At 54.5% G+C, this 16,971-nt stretch overlaps 1 protein-coding gene across 1 annotated transcript in view; it reads left to right on the plus strand.

Moving 5' to 3' along the window:
• LOC115128169 (rho guanine nucleotide exchange factor TIAM1-like) overlaps positions 1–16,971 on the plus strand; it is a 202,912-nt gene that overhangs the window by 22,063 nt on the left and 163,878 nt on the right. Inside the window, exon 2 of the mRNA XM_065000598.1 lies at positions 969–1,101. The gene's annotated coding sequence lies outside the window, so the exon portion shown is untranslated. The remainder of the gene's footprint in view (positions 1–968; positions 1,102–16,971) is intronic.

Consider the following 16,971-nt stretch of genomic DNA (forward strand, 5'->3'; position numbering starts at 1 on the left):
GAGCGTTGGACTAGTAACCGAAAGGTTGCAAGTTCATATCCCCGAGCTGACAAGGTACAAATCTGTCGTTCTGCCCCTGAATAAGGCAGTTAACCCACTGTTCCTAGGCCGTCATTGAAAATAAGAATTTGTTCTTAACTGACTTGCCTAGTTAAATAAAGGTAAAATAAAAAAATAAAAAATACGTTTTGCAAATTCCTAACATATCATACGAAATGGATGATGGACATCCACAAATGAATACATACCATAAAGAACGTACCATACAACACTAAAGTTTACCATGATACGTCTACCCCTGAGTCCAAGTTGAAATGTGATGCTTCCCACAAGTGAGCTTCTGAGGCAATTAAACAGGAGACTGAGGGAGGGTGGATTTATAAGGAGGGAACAGACATTCCTGCTGGCACAGCAGTCACTTCTCAGTCTGGGGGGAGGAATCAGAGAACAAGGGAGGGGAGGGAGGGATCAGGGAAGGGAGGGATCAGGGAAGGGAGGGAGGAATCCGGGATCAGGAAGGAGGTAAAGGACAGCAGGATCAGGGAAGGAAGGAGGGAGGTAAGGAAGGAGGGATCCGGGATCAGGCAGGAGGGGAGGGAGGGAGGGATCAGGGAAGGAGGCAAGGAGGGAGTGATCAGGGAGGGAGGGATCAGGGAAGGAGGCAAGGAGGGAGGGATCAGGGAACGAGGGGGGGAGGGATCAGGGAACGAGGGAGAGTGAGTGATCAGAGAGGGAGGGAGAGTGAGTGATCAGAGAGTGAGGGATCAGAGAGTGAGGGATCAGAGAGGGAGGGAGAGTGGGGGATCAAAGAACGAGCGAAGTAGGGAGGGATGTGAGTGAAGAGTTTTACAAACAGCCACACCCCCTTCCTCTCTCCCTGCTATATTCTACCCCCCAGTTCCTCAAATCAGCCTGGCAGGCAGCAGCAGCCAGTCACACGATACCGACTCCGTCTTCCCTCTGTACAGTTGAAAGAGGAGTGTCAGGATTCTGGAGCCAACAGAATGGAGCGTGAAATGTCTCCAGTGATGCAGTGATTTCCTCTGAATCTGAGCAGTCGGGCTGAAAGGAAGCACACTGGCTCTGCCTGGTTGCAGCAAGGTAAGGTAGCTTAACTCATTTCCATTTGGCGTGTGTGTGTGTGTGTGTGTGTGTGTGTGTGTGTGTGTGTGTGTGTGTGTGTGTCCAATGTTTTAGTGTAGCATGCAGTGTCTGTGTGTGTTCCTGAGATAGCTGCAGAGGCAAATGGCTCCTTGGTTTTAAATCCTTTCCCCTCCTAAAGGAAGTGTGAAGAAACCAAACCTTGTCTCTCGCAACTAAGCAAGCAAACCAATGTCCACTTTTTGCTGCAGTTGATGTCGGAAGTTTACACACGCATAGGTTGGAGTCATTGGAACTTGTTTTTCAACCACTACACAAATTTCTTGGTAACAAATTATAGTTTTGTCAAGTCGGTGAGGACATCTACTTTGTGCATTGACACAAGTCATTTTTCCAACAATTGTTTACAGACAGATTATTTCACTTATAATTCACTGTATCACAATTCCAGTGGGTCAGAAGTTTACATCCACTAAGTTGACTGTACCTTTAAACAGCTTGGAAAATTCATGAAAATTTTGTCATGGCTTTAGAAGCTTCTGATAGGCTAATAGACATCATTTCAGTCAATTGGTGGTGTACCTGTGGATGTATTTCAAGGCCTACTTTCAAACTCAGTGCCTCTTTCCTTGACGTTTGGGAAAATCTAAAGAAATCAGCCAAGACCTCAGAAAAAAATGTGTAGACCTCCACAAGTCAGGTTCATCCTTGAGAGAAATTTCCAAACGCCTGAATATACCACGTTCATCTGTACAAACAATAGTATGCAAGTTTAAACACCAGGGGACCACACAGCCGTCATAACGCTCAGGAAGAAGACGCGTTCTGTCTCCTAGAGATGAACATACTTTGGTGCGAAAAGAGCAAATCAATCCCAGAACAACTGCAAAGGACCTTGTGAAGATGCTAGAGGCAACGGTACAAAAGTATCTATATCCACAGTAAAACGTGTCCTATATCGACATAACCTGAAAGGCTGCTCAGCAAGGAAGAAGCCACTGCTCCAAAACCGCCATAAATAAGCCAGACTACGGTTTGCAACTGCACATGGGGACAAAGATCGTACTTTTTGGAGAAATGTCCTTTGGTTTGATGTAACAAAAATAGAACTGTTTGGCCATAATGACCACCGTTATGTTTGGAGGAGGCTTGCAAGCCGAAGAACACCATCCCAACCGTGAAGCACAGGGGTGGCAGCATCATGTTGTGGGGGTGCTTTGCTGCAGGAGGGACTGGTGGACTTCACAAAATAGATGGCAAATTATGTGGATATATTGACGCAACATCTCAAGACATCAATTAGGAAGTTAAAGCTTGGTCGCAAATGGGTCTTCCAAATGGACAATGACCCTAAGCATACTTCCAAAGTTGTGGCAAAATGGCTTAAGGACAACAAAGTCAAGGTATTGGAACATTTGACCCAAGTTAAGCAATTTAAAAGGCAATTCTACCAAATACTAATTGAGTGTATGCAAACTTCTGACCCACTGGGAATGTGATGAAATAAAAGCTGAAATAAATAATTCTCTCTTCTATTGTTCTGACATTTCACATTCTTAAAATAAAGTGGTGATGCTAACTGACCTAAAACAGGGATTTTTTTACCAGGATTAAATGTCAGGAATTGTGAAAAACTGAGTTTAAATATATGTGTCTAAGGTGTATGTAAACTTCTGACTTCAACTCTGTTGCTATTCATATTTTTTCACAATACTGTTCAATTCAGTTGGTTGTGATATGCTAACGTTTACATATAGCTACTGAGGGACTGACTAGTCTGATCGTTGCTACCTGTAAACGTTAGCATGAGGGACTGACTAGTCTGATCGTTGCTACCTGTAAACGTTAGCATGAGGGACTGACTAGTCTGATGAAACGTTAGCATGAGGGACTGACTAGTCTGATCGTTGCTACCTGTAAACGTTAGCATGAGGGACTGACTAGTCTGATCGTTGCTACCTGTAAACGTTAGCATGAGGGACTGACTAGTCTGATCGTTGCTACCTGTAAACGTTAGCACGAGGGACTGACTAGTCTGATCGTTGGTACCTGTAAACGTTAGCACGAGGGGCTGACTAGTCTGATCGTTGCTACCTGTAAACGTTAGCATGAGGGACTGACTAGTCTGATCGTTGCTACCTGTAAACGTTAGCATGAGGGACTGACTAGTCTGATCGTTGCTACCTGTAAACGTTAGCATGAGGGACTGACTAGTCTGTTGATGGTTCCTCCCTCATTGCTCTGCCCTCAACGTCTGGACTTGTCTCTCTGATATTGTGCTGTTTGTTCGCTACTTGCATATTTGCCAAACTTTTAACTTTTTTTAAACTTTTGATACATTTTCCAACGTCTTAGATTTTTCCTCATTCTACTTTTTTCATTCAACTTTTTTATTTTTTTTACCCCAGACGTTTTATCTGGACATGGTGCACCTGTACCTAGCCCACCTGTACCTAGCCCACCTGTACATAGCCCACCTGTACATAGCCCACCTGTACCTAGCCCACCTGTACCTAGCCCACCTGTACCTAGCCCACCTGTACCTAGCCCACCTGTACCTAGCCCATCCAACTACCTCATCCCCATATTGTTATTTATTGTTATTTTTTGCTCCTTTACACCCCAGTATCTCTACTTGCACATTCATCTTCTGCACATCTATTCACTCCGGTGTTTTAATTGCTAAGTTGTAATTACTTCGCCACCATGGCCTATTTATTGCCTTTACCTCCCTTATCTTACCTCATTTGCTCACATTGTATATAGGCTTTTTCTACTGTATTATTGACTGTATGTTTGTTTTACTCCGTGTAACTCTGTTGCTATATGGGTCGAACTGCTCTGCTTTATCTTGGCCAGGTCCCAGTTGTAAATGAGTACTTGTTCTCAAAACTAGCCTACCTGGTTAAATAAAGGTGAAATAAATTTTTAAAAATGGACGCAACGTGAAAGATTAGTGGAATCTGTGTGGGTAGCTGGACAGGTAGGATGACTGACAGTGAAGGTGAGCAGGTGGTCAACGGTCAGGTGACAGAGGAATGGATGAGACTGAGGCAGGAATTCCTTTAACCATAAAGTGGTATATTTACTGGGTAGTCTGTGGTGGATTCATGGACGCACAGAACTTCTGGATTAGACGGAGTAAAGGAAGAGAAAGCAGCGAGATCGGGGCGATGGCAATTTCCTCCCTTTATGGAGTTGAGATCTGTCGGACATTTCCGCCTGGCATTTTTAAAGTGCCCCTGGCCCAGCTGAGCAAGTGGCCATGAATTACAGGATTCTTCCACCAACTCCATGGGCCTTTTTTGCTACACAACGATTCAGAGGCCAAGCCTTCTCAGGTCTCTCCTCCACCCGTTACGGGGTCTGAGACGCCGAAGCCTCCCACCATTAGCTCTGACAAGATCAATACCCGCAGTATTAGACTTGTAAAAGGGGCCTCCCGGGTGGCGTGCCATCAGAGACTCTGGGTTCGCGCCCAGGCTCGGTCATAACCGGTCGCGACAGGGAGGTCCGTGGGGCAACGCACAATTGGCCTAGCGTCGTCCAGGTTAGGGAGGGCTTGGTCGGTAGGGATGTCCTTGTCTCATCACGCACCAGCGACTCCTGTGGCGGGCCGGGCGCAGTGTGCGCTAACCAAGGTTGCCAGGTACACCGTGTACCTGGCAACCGGTGTACCCGACACATTGGTGCGGCTGGCTTCCGGGTTGGATGCGCACTGTGTTAAGAAGCAGTGCGGCTTGGTTGGGTTGTGTATCGGAGGACGCATGACTTTCAACCTTCGTCTCTTCCGAGCCCCAAAGGGAGTTGTAGCGATGAGACAAGTGGGTAGCTACTAAAAACAATTGGATACCACGAAATTGGGGAGAAAAAGGGGTAAAATTCAAAAAACACACCCAAAAAAAAGACTTGTAAACGAATCATCCAGCGATCATACACTATTTACCAGGGGGTTTACCCGGGGGCAGGGCTACCGACGTTAAGGCTAATCTGAAGATGGTGCTGGCTAAAGCTAAAACTGCCGAGTGTAGAGAGTATAGGGATATTGTTGTCCACGTCGGCACCAACAATGTTAGGATGAAACAGTCAGAGGTCACCAAGCGCAACACAGCTTCAGCGTGTAAATCAGCTTGAGATATTAACATGGAAACGTCCACAGACCCACTCCAAAAGGCTTTCGGAGCCCCCATCGACTCAGTGGCTTTTGTCTCCGGACCTAATCATTGCTACAGTCATATCCTAAAATCTAGTTTTGTCCTGTGGAATAAATATTGTGGATCTAAATTATATATATATATTTTTTCCTCCCTCCATGATCCGTTTAATCACCTAATTGAGGATCTTTAATTTAAATTTAATTTAATTTAATTTTAATTTAATTTAATTTAGCGTAATACCCTAGATGCAGTCGCACCCCTAAGAACAAAACATTTGTCACAAGAAATTTGCTCCCTGACAACAGAAAATAACCATGCCACATGCGTAGAATAGATACCTTACAGTGAAATGCTTACTTTCAAGCCCTTAACCAACAATGCAGTTCAAGATTTTCATAGAGATACGAAAATATTTACTAAATAATCGAAAGTAATTTTTTTTACAATAAAAAATAACACAATTAAAATAACAATAAATGTAAATGTCAACCTATTCCATATGTAGCGCTACCTGTCGGGCCCTGGTCCAGAGTAGGGCACTAAAAGTGAACAGGGTGCCATTTTGGATGCATTACAATATAATCCCTAGTTAACCTCTTAAGTCGACCCTCTACTTTTTTGAACATTCTGTTAAAAATCGCGCAACATTTCAGCGCCCTGCTACTCATGCCAGGAATATAGTATATGCATTTGCTTAGTCTGTGTGGATAGAAAACACTCAGACGTTTAAAAAACTGGTTAAATCACTGCTGTGGCTTTACCAGAACGGCATTTACATCGAAAAGCACAGGAAAAACTGATCACTGAAAATGGGAAAATATATCCATGCGCTACTTGAACCCATTGATAAACGTGAACCACAATTAATTGACTGAGGTTGCAGTACCTACAGCTTCCACACGGTGTCTAGAGTCTTGTCATTTCCCTTCGAGTTTTTTCTTGGTCAAACACATGCAGGACACCGTATCTCCTCCGGTCTAGGACCGGATATTTTCGTTGAGTTTCTAGCCGGACATTTTTCCAGACGGACAGCTAATGATCTTTACATCGCCTCCTGATGAATTTTATCGCTTATTAACGTTTACTAATACCTAAAGTTGCATTACAAACGTATTTCGAAGTGTTTTGTGAAAGTTTATCAGCGACTTTTTGAATTTTAAAAAAATGACGTTACGTTTTGAAACGATGTTTTTTTCGTTTATCACACAGTCTACATATAACGATATCTAGGCTTTATATGGACCGATTTAATCTAAATAAAGACCCAAATAGTGTTTATGGGACATCTAGGAGTGCCAACAAAGAAGATGGTGAAAGGTAATGAATGTTTTCTATTTTATTGTGCGGTTTGTGTAACGCCGAAATGCTAATTATTTTGTTTACGTCCCCTGTGGGTCTTTTGGGGTGTTGCATGCTATCAGATAATAGCTTCTCATGCTTTCGCCGAAAAGCATTTTAAAAATCTGACTTGTTGCCTGGATTCACAACGAGTGTAGCTTTAATTCGATACCCTGCATGTGTATTTTAATGAACTTTTGAGTTTTAACTAATACTATTAGCATTTAGCGTAGCGCATTTGCATTTCCAGAGCTCTAGTTGGGACGCAAGCGTCCCAAGTAGAAGCAACAGGTTAAATAAAGGTTAAATAAATAAGTGTCCTGGGAAGATGTAAGTTTGTTGAATCTCAATCTACTTCAACCCAGGCTGCTTGCTTCTGTGTCTTTTTGTGCTGAAGGAACCCCGGAGCCCCGGTGAGAATGGGTCATCTGCTGCCTGTCATAGTTTATGGAAATGTAGCCTAGCAACCGTCGCCCTAGAACTTAGCAGGACACGAGGTCAAGGGTAGTAAAGGCTCTGGTTTCAACTCTCAGAGCTGACCAGGACTATGACTAGCTGAGAAGAGAGGATTTGGGTGAGTGCTTCTTTTTTTTAGCTACTCTGATATTCAGTGTTGAGAGTTAAAAAATAAGTGTTTTATCTGGTAGTCTTGGCTCTCTAAAGGGAGTGTGGGTGGGTGATGGGCGATTATGGCCTAAAAATCATCTCTATTTAAAAAAAAATATATATATATACATACACACACACACACACACACACACGTTTTGTGTGTGTATCTCTAAATAAGCTTTGTCGCACAATTAATGGTCAATAACACTGTAAACCTGCTTGTTTGCAATAATCACTGCTCTGGCTTTCAAGTCTATGAAAATACTATTTTTGTTACAAATTTAATCAGAACCGTGTACAAGGCACATCCACGAATAACGACCAACTTCTTCTTGTAGGAAGGAATGATAGAAAATGAGCATAGGGTCTCATAAACAATCTCTAAAGCACAAGCCCATGTGTTAGTGGAGAAGACAACTCCTCTTTATATTTAAAGTAGAGCGTGTGTATGTGTGTGTGTGTGTGTGTTGGTGTGGACGGCAGTACAGTACAGTATGTGTCCCTAGCTTGTCACACCGGAGGGTCAGACAGTGAGCCCATGTGTTAGTGGAGAAGCAAACTCCTCTTTATATTTAAAGTCGAGCGTGTGTGTGTGTGTGTGTGTGTGTGTGTGTGTGTGTGTGTGTTGGTGTGTGTGTGTGTGTGTGTGTGTGTGTGTGGAGGGTCAGACAGTGAGCCCATGTGTTAGTGGAGAAGCCAACTCCTCTTTATATTTAAAGTCGAGACAACTTTTTTTTTTCTCTCCCATCGTTCTTTATCGTTGATCGTTGATAATACAGTTTCTTTTTTTTTTTGTAGAGTTTAGTCACATCATTTCTGAAATTCGCAGTAAAGTCAGATGTCCAGCCAGACTTATTAGCCACTCCATTGGGGCGGCAGGGTAGCCTCGTGGTTAGAGCGTTGGACTAGTAACCGGAAGGTTGCAAGTTCAAATCCCCGAGCTGACAAGGTACAAATCTGTTGTTCTGCCCCTGAACAAGGCAGTTTACCCACTGTTCCTAGACCGTCATTGAAAATAAGAATTTGTTCTTAACTGACTTGCCTCGTTAAATAAAGGTAAAATAAAATATTGCCCCCCCCCTCAGTTCACAGTTTGGGATCCCTTTTTATATTGTGGCCATCCTTTAAAACAAGAACCACAACAGAAGATTTTTCATCAGCTTCCTCCAACAGTTGCCTTTCTCTTTTCACTGCCTGCTGAAAGGTGATGGTTTAGGGGGGATGGGAGGGGGCAGGCAAAGGAAATACCCCACCATTATAAAACATCTAGATATGCAAAGTGGTTGTTGAGATTAGGGCTTTACAACAGTGTGACTTTCTTATCAGACAGACAACAGAACAGAGGGACATTGTTTGTCCTGGACTAGAGGGACCAGTAGGACTGTGTGTGTGTGTGTGTGTGGTTGTTTTGAGACCAGGACATCCCAGACCTTTCTGTTCTTCCACAGCTTTGTGTAGTTGTGTGTGTGTGTGTGCCAAGACCCAGATGGGTCACGCCTCAATGCACAGGGGGCTGGAGGGAAGGAAGATTAGGCGAGTAGTGGTTGTTGGGGGGGGGGGGGGGGGTTATGGCTTCCCATCCCAAACAGTTCGGAACAGTTTGATCTCCCCTGCCAAAATGTCAGATTTCTTGAGTTATCTTATATTAATTCGGACTATTTTGAGGAATACGTATACTTTCTTCGGTGCCTCGATTGCTTTTTTCCCCCCTAATTTTTTCAAGCAAATGTCTTAAGAGAAAGCACTCTCGTTTTGGTTCACCTAGACGAGATCGGAGCATGCTGACGCCTTTGGGGTTAACCCCTGGAGGTTGGGTTTAACTCCTGGAGGGTTGGGGTTTAACTCCTGGAGGGTTGGGGTTTAACTCCTGGAGGTTGGGTTTAACCCCTGGAGGTTGGGTTTAACCCCTGGAGGGTTGGGGTTAACTCCTGGAGGGTGGGGTTTAACTCCTGGAGGGTGGGGTTTAACTCCTGGAGGGTGGGGTTTTAACTCCTGGAGGTTGGGGGTTTAACTCCTGGAGGTTGGGGGTTTAACTCCTGGAGGTTGGGGGTTTAACTCCTGGAGGTTGGGGTTTAACTCCTGGAGGTTGGGGTTTAACTCCTGGAGGTTGGGGGTTAACTCCTGGGGGTTTGGGTTAAACCCTGGGGGGTTTGGGGTTAATCCCTGGGGGTGGGGTTAATCCCTGGGGGTTTGAGGTTAATCCCTGTGGGTTTGGGGTTAACCCCTGGGGGTTTGGGGTTAGCTCCAGGGGGGGTTGGGGTCAGCTCCTGGGGGTTGGGATTAACTCCAGGGGGGGTTTGGGGTTAGCTCCTGGGGGTTGGGGTTAGCTCCTGGAGTGCTGTGGTGGTGTGGATTCAGAGGAGAATTTAGACTGTCATGTTCCTCTCCCATGGGGTTTGTGGTGATGGAGAGGTGGGTGCATGGGGTGGGGATCTCCCCAGGGGTAGGGTTAGTTCCTGGGGGTGCTGTGCTGAAGAGATGGGTGTTTTGTGGGACCCAAGGCTTCACGGCGGGCCTGGTCTGAAGATGTAGAGATCTGGAGATCTGATTTGGATCAGTAGACTCAGCAGCATATTCTGTATAGATCACATCTGACCCATACAGGGTCAGATCTGATCTGTATGGGTCTGATCTGATCTTTATGGGTCAGATCTGATCTGTATAGATGCACGGCTGGTACGGTCATAGAATTCTGTGCTTTCTTTAAAAAAATATAATATATAATTTCTTTTTGTGTTTGATATGAACTCTGCATAGTTGCTGAAGAGCTTGTAAGTAAGCATTTTGCTGTATAGTTTACACCGGTTATATACCGTGCATGTGATTTGAAAGCCAGATTTTCTTCTCTGAAGAAGACAGTCTCTTTCTCTGATGTCCTTTCTCCTACGTGGGTCACATGTGGAAACTTGGCGTCTCGACTCTCACGTCAAGGACTCTGTCCCAAATGGAACCCTGTTCGTGGACGTTTGTCACTCCGCTTTAAGTTCATTGTCAGTTCAGTTTACACTCCTGCCTGCGCTGGTCATCACAGCTTCAACCTCCGTTATTCCCTGCTTCAGATTGATATGAGGGTTGACAGGAAGTGGAAGGGGTCTGTCCCAAGTAGCTCTGGTCGTAAGTGATGCACTACAGGGTGTTTTGAGTCTTTTTAGTTGATGATGTGTCCGAGTGTTACATAAAGAAACAACCAAGCCACATCGAGGTAGCGGAGCTTCGGCTTGATATTGTCGCTCGCTGACCTGGAACACATTGGAACACATTGATCTCTTCGCTGAAAGGAGATTCTAATCACGGCGGATTAACAGAGAACACATTCTCAATACATCATCACGGGTCTTTTAGCTGCTGCTAACTGTCCTTGGCTCCGTGTCATTTTTTTGTCCAGCCAATCTGTGGTCAGCATTGTGTTCAGTCTGTAGCCAGCAAAGGAATGAAGGCCGTAGTTAAGGAACGTTTTAAATGCCTGGGCCAGACAGACAGGCAGGGAGGTCGCTAGCTGCCACACGTATGATTAGGAAGTGAAAGACAGCCCGCCAGCGTCTTGGCCTCAGCCTGCCACCAACTGGGGAGCCAGGCCCAGCCTTTTTCCCCACAAAAGGGCTTTATTACAGACAGAAATCCTCCTCAGCACCCTCCCCATGTTGTGAGGCCGGTTGGACGTACTGACAAATTCTCTAAAATGACATTGGAGGCGGCTTATGGTAGAGAAATTAACATTAATTGATTTGGGAACAGCTCTGTGGACGATCCTGCAGACCACATGCCAATTACATGCTCCCTCAAAACTTGAGACATCTATGGCATTGTGTTGTGTGACAAAACTGCACATTTTAGAGTGGCCTTTTATTGTCCCCAGCACGAGGTACAGTTGTGTAATGAGGTGTCTCGGCCTCGGCCCACCGCTGTCTCGGCCTCGGCCCACCACTGTCTCGGCCTCGGCCCACCGCTGTCTCGGCCTCTGTCTCGGCCTCTGCCCACCGCTGTCTCTTCCTCTGTCTCGGCCTCTGCCCACCGCTGTCTCGGCCTCTGCCCACCTCTGTCTCGGCCTCTGTCTCGGCCTCTGTCTCGGCCTCTGCCCACCGCTGTCTCGGCCTCGGCCCACCGCTGTCTCGGCCTCGGCCCACCGCTGTCTCGGCCTCGGCCTCGGCCCACCGCTGTCTCGGCCTCGGCCCACCGCTGTCTCGGCCTCGGCCCACCGCTCTCTCGGCCTCTGTCTCGACCCACCGCTGCCTCGGCCCACCGCTGTCTCGGCCTCGGCCCACCGCTGTCTCGGCCTCGGCCCACCGCTGTCTCGGCCTCGGCCCACCGCTGTCTCGGCCTCTGTCTCGGCCCACCGCTGTCTTGGCCTCGGCCCACCGCTGTCTTGGCCTCGGCCCACCGCTGTCTCGGCCTCTGTCTCGGCCTCTGCCCACCGCTGTCTCTTCCTCTGTCTCGGCCTCTGCCCACCGCTGTCTCGGCCTCTGCCCACCGCTGTCTCGGCCTCTGCCCACCGCTGTCTCGGCCTCTGCCCACCGCTGTCTCGGCCTCTGTCTCGGCCCACCGCTGTCTCGGCCTCGGCCCACCGCTGTCTCGGCCTCGGCCTCGGCCCACCGCTGTCTCGGCCTCGGCCTCGGCCCACCGCTGTCTCTGCCTCAGCCCACCGCTGTCTCGGCCCACCGCTGTCTCGGGCCACCGCTGTCTCGGCACACCGCTGTCTCGGCCCACCGCTGTCTCGGCCTCGGCCCACCGCTGTCTCGGCCTCGGCCTCGGCCCACCGCTGTCTCGGCCTCAGCCCACCGCTGTCTCGGCCCACCGCTGTCTCGGCCTCTGCCCACCGCTGTCTCGGCCTCTGCCCACCGCTGTCTCGGCCTCTGCCCACCGCTGTCTCGGCCTCTGTCTCGGCCCACCGCTGTCTCGGCCTCGGCCCACCACTGTCTCGGCCTCGGCCCACCGCTGTCTCGGCCTCTGTCTCGCCTCTGCCCACCGCTGTCTCTTCCTCTGTCTCGCTGTCTCTGCCCACCGCTGTCTCGGCCTCTGCCACCTCTGTCTCGGCACACCTCTGTCTCGGCCCACCGCTGTCTCGGCCTCGGCCCACCGCTGTCTCGGCCTCGGCCTCGGCCCACCGCTGTCTCGGCCTCAGCCCACCGCTGTCTCGGCCACCGCTCTCGGCTCGGCCCACCGCTGTCTCGGCACCTCTGTCTCGCCCACCGCTGTCTCGGCCTCGGCCCACCGCTGTCTCGGCCTCGGCCCACCGCTGTCTCGGCCTCGGCCCACCGCTGTCTCGGCCTCGGCCCACCGCTGTCTCGGCCTCAGCCCACCGCTGTCTCGGCCTCGGCCTCAGCCCCGCTGTCTCCTCGGCCCACCGCTGTCTTAGCCTCGGCCGCTGTCTCGGCCTCTGTCTCGGCCCACCGCTGTCTCTTCCCACCGCTGTCTCGGCCTCTGCCCACCGCTGTCTCGGCCTCTGTCTCGGCCTCTGTCTCGGCCTGCCCACCGCTGTCTCGGCCTGTCTCGCCCACCGCTGTCTCGGCCTCTGTCTCGGCCCACCGCTGTCTCGGCCTCTGTCTCGCCCCGCTGTCTCGGCCTCTGTCTCGGCCCACCGCTGTCTCGGCCTCGGCCTCGGCCCACCGCTGTCTCTGCCTCAGCCCACCGCTGTCTCGGCCCACCGCTGTCTCGGGCCACCGCTGTCTCGGCACACCGCTGTCTCGGCCCACCGCTGTCTCGGCCTCGGCCCACCGCTGTCTCGGCCTCGGCCTCGGCCCACCGCTGTCTCGGCCTCAGCCCACCGCTGTCTCGGCCCACCGCTGTCTCTCGGCCTCTGCCCACCGCTGTCTCGGCCTCTGCCCACCGCTGTCTCGGCCTCTGCCCCACGCTGTCTCGGCCTCTGTCTCGGCCCACCGCTGTCTCGGCCTCGGCCCACCGCTGTCTCGGCCTCGGCCTCGGCCCACCGCTGTCTCTGCCTCAGCCCACCGCTGTCTCGGCCCACCGCTGTCTCGGGCCACCGCTGTCTCGGCACACCGCTGTCTCGGCCCACCGCTGTCTCGGCCTCGGCCCACCGCTGTCTCGGCCTCGGCCTCGGCCCACCGCTGTCTCGGCCTCAGCCCACCGCTGTCTCGGCCCACCGCTGTCTCGGCCCACCGCTGTCTCGGCACACCGCTGTCTCGCCCACCGCTGTCTCGGCCTCGGCCCACCGCTGTTTCGGCCCACCGCTGTCTCGGCCTCGGCCCACCGCTGTCTCGGCCTCGGCCCACCGCTGTCTCGGCCTCAGCCCACCGCTGTCTCGGCCTCGGCCTCAGCCCACCGCTGTCTCGGCCCACCGCTGTCTCGGCCGCTGTCTCGGCCTCTGTCTCGGCCCACCGCTGTCTCGGCCTCTGTCTCGCCTCGGCCTCGCTGTCTCGGCCTCTGTCTCGCCCACCGCACTCGCTCTGTCTCTGTCCACCGCTGTCTCTGTCTCTGTCCACCCGCTGTCTCGGCCTCTGTCTCGGCCCACCGCTGTCTCGGCCTCGGCCCACCGCTGTCTCGGCCTCTGCCCACCGCTGTCTCGGCCTCTGTCTCGGCCCACCGCTGTCTCGGCCTCTGTCTCGGCCCACCGCTGTCTCGGCCTCTGTCTCGGCCCACCGCTGTCTCGGCCTCGCCTCTGTCTCGGCCCACCGCTGTCTCGGCCGCTGTCTCGGCCCTGCCCACCGCTGTCTCGGCCGCTGTCTCGGCCTCACCCACTGCCTCGGCCTCTGCCCACCGCTGTCTCGGCCTCTGTCTCGGCCACCGCTGTCTCGGCCCACCGCTGTCTCGGCCTCTGTCTCGGCCCACCGCTGTCTCGGCCTCGGCCTCGGCCCACCGCTGTCTCGGCCTCGGCCCACCGCTGTCTCGGCCTCCGCTGTCTCGGCCTCGACCCCACCCCGCTTCTGCCCACCACTGTCTCGGCCTCAGCCTGTCTCGGCCCACCGCTGTCTCGGTCTCGCCCACCGCTGTCTCGGCCACCGCTGTCTCGGCCTCGGCCCACCGCTGTCTCGGCCCGGCCCATCGCTGTCTCGGCCTCGGCCCACCGCTGTCTCGGCTGTCTCGGCCCACCGCTGTCTCGGCCTCTGTCTCTCGGCCTCTGCTCGACACACGCTGTCTCGGCCTCGGCCCCGCTGTCTCGGCCTCGGCCCACCGCTGTCTCGGCCTCTGTCTCGCCTCTGTCTCGGCCCACCGCTGTCTCGGCCTCAGCCCACCGCTGTCTCGGCCTCAGCCCACCGCTGTCTCGGCCTCCCAGCCTCGGCCGCTGTCTCGGCCCACCGCTGTCTAAGGCCACCGCTGTCTCGGCCCACCGCTGTCTCGGCCTCTGTCTCGGCCCACCGCTGTCTCGGCCTCTGTCTCGGCCCACCGCTGTCTCGGCCGCTGTCTCGGCCCACCGCTGTCTCGGCCGCTGTCTCGGCCCACCGCTGCCTCGGCCTCGGCCCACCGCTGTCTCGGCCTCTGTCTCGGCCCACCGCTGTCTCGGCCCACCGCTGTCTCGGCCTCTGTCTCGGCCCACCGCTGTCTCGGCCTCGGCCCACCGCTGTCTCGGCCTCGGCCCACCGCTGTCTCGGCCTCTGTCTCGGCCTTTGCCCACCACTGTCTCGGCCTCGGCCCACCGCTGTCTCGGTCTCGGCCCACCGCTGTCTCGGCCCACCGCTGTCTCGGCCCACCGCTGTCTCGGCCTCGGCCCACCGCTGTCTCGGCTTCGGCCCACCGCTGTCTCGGCCTCTGTCTCGGCCTCTGCCCACCGCTGTCTCTTCCTCTGTCTCGGCCTCTGCCCACCGCTGTCTCGGCCTCTGCCCACCGCTGTCTCGGCCTCTGTCTCGGCCTCTGCCCACCGCTGTCTCTTCCTCTGTCTCGGCCTCTGCCCACCGCTGTCTTGGCCTCTGCCCACCGCTGTCTCGGCCTCTGCCCACCGCTGTCTCGGCCTCTGCCCACCGCTGTCTCGGCCTCGGCCCACCGCTGTCTCGGCCTCGGCCCACCGCTGTCTCGGCCTCGGCCTCGGCCCACCGCTGTCTCGGCCTCAGCCCACCGCTGTCTCGGCCTCAGCCCACCGCTGTCTCGGCCTCAGCCCACCGCTGTCTCGGCCCACCGCTGTCTAAGGCCACCGCTGTCTCGGCCCACCGCTGTCTCGGCCTCTGTCTCGGCCCACCGCTGTCTCGGCCTCTGTCTCGGCCCACCGCTGTCTCGGCCTCGGCCCACCGCCGTCTCGGCCTCGGCCCACCGCTGTCTCGGCCTCGGCCCACCGCTGTCTCGGCCTCTGTCTCGGCCTTTGCCCACCACTGTCTCGGCCTCGGCCCACCGCTGTCTCGGTCTCGGCCCACCGCTGTCTCGGCCCACCGCTGTCTCGGCCCACCGCTGTCTCGGCCTCGGCCCACCGCTGTCTCGGCTTCGGCCCACCGCTGTCTCGGCCTCTGTCTCGGCCTCTGCCCACCGCTGTCTCGGCCTCTGCCCACCGCTGTCTCGGCCTCTGTCTCGGCCTCTGCCCACCGCTGTCTCGGCCTCTGTCTCGGCCTCTGCCCACCGCTGTCTCTTCCTCTGTCTCGGCCTCTGCCCACCGCTGTCTTGGCCTCTGCCCACCGCTGTCTCGGCCTCTGCCCACCGCTGTCTCGGCCTCTGCCCACCGCTGTCTCGGCCTCGGCCCACCGCTGTCTCGGCCTCGGCCCACCGCTGTCTCGGCCTCGGCCCACCGCTGTCTCGGCCTCAGCCCACCGCTGTCTCGGCCTCAGCCCACCGCTGTCTCGGCCTCAGCCCACCGCTGTCTCGGCCCACCGCTGTCTCGGCCTCTGTCTCGGCCCACCGCTGTCTCGGCCTCTGTCTCTGCCCACCACTGTCTCGGCCTCGGCCCACCGCTGTCTCGGCCCCGGCCCACCGCTGTCTCGGCCCACCGCTGTCTCGGCCTCGGCCCACCGCTGTCTCGGCCTCGGCCCACCGCTGTCTCGGCCTCTGTCTCGGCCTCTGCCCACCGCTGTCTCGGTCTCGGCCCACCGCTGTCTTGGCCTCGGCCCACCGCTGTCTCGGCCTCTGTCTCGGCCTCTGCCCACCGCTGTCTCTTCCTCTGTCTCGGCCTCTGCCCACCGCTGTCTCGGCCTCTGTCTCGGCCTCTGCCCACCGCTGTCTCGGCCTCTGTCTCGGCCTCGGCCCACCGCTGACTCGGGCCTCTGTCTCGGCCCACCGCTGTCTCGGCCTCGGCCCACCGCTGTCTCGGCCTCGTCCTCGGCCCACCGCTCTCTCGGCCTCTGTCTCGGCCCACCGCTGTCTCGGCCTCTGCCCACCGCTGTCTCGGCCTCTGCCCACCGCTGTCTCGGCCTCGGCCCACCGCTGTCTCGGCCTCGGCCTCGGCCCACCGCTGTCTCGGCCTCAGCCCACCGCTGCCTCGGCCTCAGCCCACCGCTGTCTCGGCCCACCGCTGTCTCGGGCCACCGCTGTCTCGGCCCACCGCTGTCTCGGCCTCGGCCCACCGCTGTCTCGGCCTCGGCCCACCGCTGTCTCGGCCTCTGTCTCGGCCTCTGCCCACCGCTGTCTCGGTCTCGGCCCACCGCTGTCTTGGCCTCGGCCCACCGCTGTCTCGGCCTCTGTCTCGGCCTCTGCCCACCGCTGTCTCTTCCTCTGTCTCGGCCTCTGCCCACCGCTGTCTCGGCCTCTGCCCACCGCTGTCTCGGCCTCTGTCTCGGCCTCTGCCCACCGCTGTCTCGGCCTCTGTCTCGGCCCACCGCTGTCTCGGCCTCGGCCCACCGCTGTCTCGGCCTCGGCCCACCGCTGTCTCGGCCTCGGCCCACCGCTGTCTCGGCCT

This window comes from Oncorhynchus nerka, linkage group LG14, assembly GCF_034236695.1.
Source record: "Oncorhynchus nerka isolate Pitt River linkage group LG14, Oner_Uvic_2.0, whole genome shotgun sequence".
Classification (NCBI taxonomy): domain Eukaryota; kingdom Metazoa; phylum Chordata; class Actinopteri; order Salmoniformes; family Salmonidae; genus Oncorhynchus; species Oncorhynchus nerka.